Consider the following 5,266-nt stretch of genomic DNA (forward strand, 5'->3'; position numbering starts at 1 on the left):
CACTGTTGTATTTGAAATTAGTATTATGCAACAAAATGCGAACGATAAGTTGTACGATTATCTGATTGTGTGTATGAGGCATAGGTCAAAGCCCTCATGTAAATCCACTGAAATTTTGTGTGGGGAAGGTAAGCAACAAACCTTTTGCAACTGAAGGAATTTCACGTGGAGGAGTGGTCAGGTTGATGTCAGGGACTGATGGGTAGTTATGCTTAATGCCTACAAGAAGTCACTTTTACCACAGTACACTGTTTTTGAAAAGGTCAATTTGACAGTATTTTTAACATAAAAGGGCTGCTGTACTGAGTTTCCACAGTATAAATTACTGTTGCTAGAAGTTTTCCTATCACCATTAGATCCAGCTATTTGGAGGCCAAACATTTATAAGGGTTGTGTCAGGTTAGTTTCTATGCCTTTTTATCAGTCTGTAATGTTGCTTTGGGCAATTAATACTGCTTGGGCACTCACCTCGGCACTTAATGCAACTTGTGTAGTTAGCTGCAGAATGCTATACAGATCCAGGGCTGTGGTCCATATGTAAACCAGGCCCTAAAGACCCCTCTGGGCATATGCTCCCAGTGATGAGTGAAGCCTGGTCCGCAAATTGGGACCAGCAGCATGGACTAGTAGAAACAGGTTCACCCTTTATTGGACCAATACTGTAGCCTCACTTATTATTTTTTCTGTATAGTGTTAGTTTTTATCATATAAACAATCAGGAAACCTGGAATTGTTTGAAATGTATTCACATATGTAGAGTTAATCTTTTCAAACTTGGTGGTAAAAATGGTACCATTCAGCGCTTAGTCTAAGATGTGTCTAGTTCACACCATAAGTCACAATATTACCACAGCTTCCATCTAGAGGCCATAATAAGATACTCGGGCACTTCCTACCACCATTTTGCCCCAAGGACTTTGCTACAGGACAGTCACAGCCTGGGTTGCTGTATACTTCTTCACAGACACGCCTACCCCATTTTGTGACTACCCACATGGTACTGATTGGTCACTGATAGCAAAGGTGAAAACCAAGCACAAAGTAACCAGGACAAAAGCTCAGGCAAACATTCACTATGTTGAAGGCCTACAAAACGAACAACAAAAAAGATGGCGCTCTGACCTTGTGCATTACCAACCTAACATTAAAAAAAAAAAAAGTAATCTACTTAAAAACATGTAACAAATGTGGGCATATAAAGGATGCAGACGAGACAGCCTCCGGATCAGCAGTGCTCAGCCAATGTTGTGGGAAATTCCCGTAACATCAAAAGGCTTACATGTTTTGAGGGTCAAGCCCTCTTCATCAGTACCAAAGCAAACCTTTAGAGGCTGTGTCTGATCCGGAGGCTGTCTAGTCTGCACCTTTATATGCCCACATTTGTTGCACGTTTGTACGTTTTAAAAAGATGTTGTATGGTAATCTACTTACAAACGTGTAACAAATGTGGGCATATAAAGGATGCAGACGAGACAGCCTCCCCGGATCAGAGACAACCACCAAAGGTTTGCTTTGGTACTGATTAAGAGGGCTTGACCTTCAAACACGTAAGCCTTTTGACGTTACGGGAATTTCCCACAACACTGGCTGAGCACTGCTGATCCAGAGGCTGCTTCGTCTGTATCCTTTATATGCCTATATTTGTTACACGTTTGTAAGTAGATTACTCTTTACTTTTTAAAATAAAATTGTTATGTTGGTAATGCCACAAGGTCAGTGCGCCCTCTCTTTTGTTGTTTGTTGCAGTGTTCCTAAGGACACCCACAGTCCAACGAGGGCAGCAAGACCTTTAGAACCATACACATCAGTCTGGGAAACAGTCAAGCAACAACACCACCACAATTAAGCATAGGAGAGATTTTTTTTTTGTTTTGAAGGCCTACAAAACACACAAACCACTCATTGATGACATTTCCTTTGAACTGGAGCTATACCCTGCTTTAACACTGGTCCCTGCATCAAAGTCTAGTTCTGTCTTGGGCACAGAACAAGCAGCCTATTTGAACAAGACAGATTTGTCTATAACTAACCAACTTTAATACAGCCACCCTTGTCCAGAGCTCAAAAACAGAAAGTTCCTTCTCTGCCCCTGCCTGCCAGAGTTGAAAGGTGAAATGCCTCATCTAGAGAACACCGATATTGTGAGGGGAATGAAGAGGACCCGAAGACGGTGTTACACGAGCCCACAAAAGATTGCCACCAGGTTCGTATACATCTGATGTTAGGGCTTCACACAATAAGCTGGCATATGTAGATATGTTCACTTCTGCTGGGCACAAAAGCCTCTGCATAGCTGACCTTGCTCCTCTCTCGTCATGCCCCTTTGGGTACTAAGTCTAAAAAGACATTTCCCTCTCGTGAAGAAATAGAATAGGCAAATAATCATGATTGGGTTAACACTGAAAATACTGTAGCTGCTAACTTTTAATAAAGAGATACTTACCTGTCCAGGGATCCAGTGCTGTTCTCACCCAGGCCAGTTCTTTGCCAGTTTTCGGGTCCCCAGCACCACTATGTTGACTGTGGGAAGCCAACTTTGACTTCTTGCAGCTTCACAGCTGGCTCCCCACTGCACATGCGCAAACCACGCTGCCCTCTGAGAGTGGTCCCACAGCCTCCTGAGACCTGTGATGTATCCCAGGAGGTTGTATGCAAGGAGGGGTGGGAGAGAACTTCAACTGAGATCACCTAGGCGATTCCATTAGAAATGGAGCAGGTACTTGGTCCCGTCCCCCCCCCACCCCAAAAAAGTTATAAAAGTGGAAGAGGAGAGGGGGAGGAATCGGATCAGCATAACATCCATTTTAAGGTGAAGTTCTGCTTTCAATAATATAATTTTTAAGTTGTGAACATCTTACTGTGCCTGTAGAAGATGTTCCTTCATTTAAAGATTCTGCTGACAAAATTTGAAACACTCTTAAAGGCTCTTTAACCTTTAACAGTCCTGCAACTGGCTATTTCTGTCTGCCAGATCACAGCTAATTGGCTTGACAGAGTATTTGCAGACATAGCCCTCCGCCTTACCCTTTTATGTTCATGCCCTAGGACAAGTCATGACACAAATCTCTAGAATGGCTCTCTGCACTCCATATGCACAGAATATCATGGAGAAAAGCCTGGTCAGCTGAAGCTGCATGTAAACGTTGCCTCGCATTTATGAAGGACGACATCTGTTTGTGAGGCACTTGACAAATTCATCAAAATTGTCACAAGAGTAAAAGTCCTTCCACAATGGAAAGTTTGAAAATCCCTTTCCTTGGGGGCTTCTACCTACTCAAAAAAACTAAGTCCCCCCAAAACTCTCTTCACAATGAAGGGGAGTTCTCACTAAGAGTGGAGGGACATCTGTTACAGTTTGCCTCTCTCTGGGTTACAGATTTCCCACACCTGTTGGTTCAATTAGTTTCAAAACTCTACCCCTCATAATTTTTTTTTTTATCTCAAACCAACCAAAAGTTTCTCAAGGACAGTCAGATTTGCAGGCTTCCCTGAATCATTTCTTGGAATGGTTATTCCAGTCCCTTTGGAGGACAGGTTCAAAGGATTTTATTCAAACTTGTTCACAATGCCAAAACCCAATAGCGTTATTCGTCCTATCTAGGTCCTAAAATCCCTAAACAAGTACCTTCACATTCCAAACTTATGCATGGAATCGGCAAGGTTGTTGATTGCCTCTCTGAAAGAGAGCAATACTTGACATAGGTAGACATCCAAGATGTCTACATTGCGCTTTGCAGTAGGAGACAAACACTCCCAATATGTCACATTTGGCCTCTGCACCCAGAGTATTCACAAAGGTGTTTGTACCTCTTCCTGCCCTCTTACGAACTCGGATACAGTGTACCTAGAACTTCTTATGAAGGACTCGCCTACTCTTCACCTATCTGCAAACTTTCAGATGCTTCAGTATTTTGTTTGGAGGGCAGAGTTTTAACAGTTGATTATCCAATCTGCCCTTTGCCTAAAAAAACTTAGGCCTCTGGAAACAGCCTAGGCAAAAGTCTTTCTTCCAGAAAACAAATTCTTCTCTCTAAGATTTCATGCTCCGATCTTAAAATCAGACATCCCCCAGTGTGATTCTCTGAGAGTTCTGGGCCTCATGGTAGACTTCTTCGAGGCCGCCCCCTTACCTCAATTCCATTCAAGGCCTCTCCAACACAACATCTTATTTGCCTGGAACAAGCACATTCCTTCTCTTGACTTCACTGTGCTCCTCTCCAGCCAAGCATGGAACTCCCTAGCTTGGTGGATTTCCAATCCAGCCTTGACAATGGACCACACACCCATGGAGTATGATAACAGATGCCAGCCTCACAAGCTGGGGATGAGTATTCCAATCTCGCACTGCTCAGGGAATGTGATCACCCAGGAAAGCCAAGCTCCCCAGCATCCTGGAGCTCAGAATGATAAAATTAGGCCTGAATCACTGGACCCCCCTTCTTTAAGGTCACCTGATCAGGGTACAAGCAGACCATGCCACGGATGTCGCCAGTATCAAACATCGGGGGGGGTACCAGGAGTTAGCCAACCTTAACTGAAATATATCTTATCTCATGGACAGAGAAACCCTGTCCAGCCTTCTCTGCTGTTTGAAATCCAAGGAGTGGACAATTGGAAGGTGACTTAACTCAGCCATCGGCACCAAGGGGAATCTGTGCTTCATCCCAATATCTTCAGTGTCCTATGTCACAAATGGGAGACTCCAGATGTGGAGATCCTGGTCTCCAGGTTCAACATATTACCCTTGTTTGTAACCAGGACCATGGATCCTCTAGTACTGTCATCAGATGCTCTGGTACCTCTCTGGACTCTGTTCCTGTTCATATATGCTTCTTCTTCAGTGCAAATTCTACCTCAACTGCTCTGCAAAATACAGCAAGAGAGGAAAAAAAGTTATTCCTAATGCACCTAACTGGCCCTGACCTGGTACACAGACATACTCAAACGTCTAGGAGACAAACCCTTGCCTCTTCCAAACAGGCTGGACCTTCTGTTTTGGGGTCCCCAGTTCTTTCCTGCTTCTCAGTCACTGGCTTTAAGGACGCTACCCAAAGCCAAAAAAGCCTCTTTCATAAACATTTACTATAGTACCTAGCCATCCTCATTTGTTTAGTTTGAGCACAGGTACTTTAATCCTAGAGATTACTCTGTGCCTCTCATTTTGGTCTTCCTACAGTTGGGAGTTGCCTAAAATTTGGCCTCAGATACTCAAGTGACAGATTTCGGACTTGTCCATTTTGTTCCAAACCTCTGGATTCAAATTATT

The sequence above is a fragment of the Aquarana catesbeiana genome, linkage group LG01, assembly GCF_042186555.1.
Source record: "Aquarana catesbeiana isolate 2022-GZ linkage group LG01, ASM4218655v1, whole genome shotgun sequence".
Taxonomy (NCBI): domain Eukaryota; kingdom Metazoa; phylum Chordata; class Amphibia; order Anura; family Ranidae; genus Aquarana; species Aquarana catesbeiana.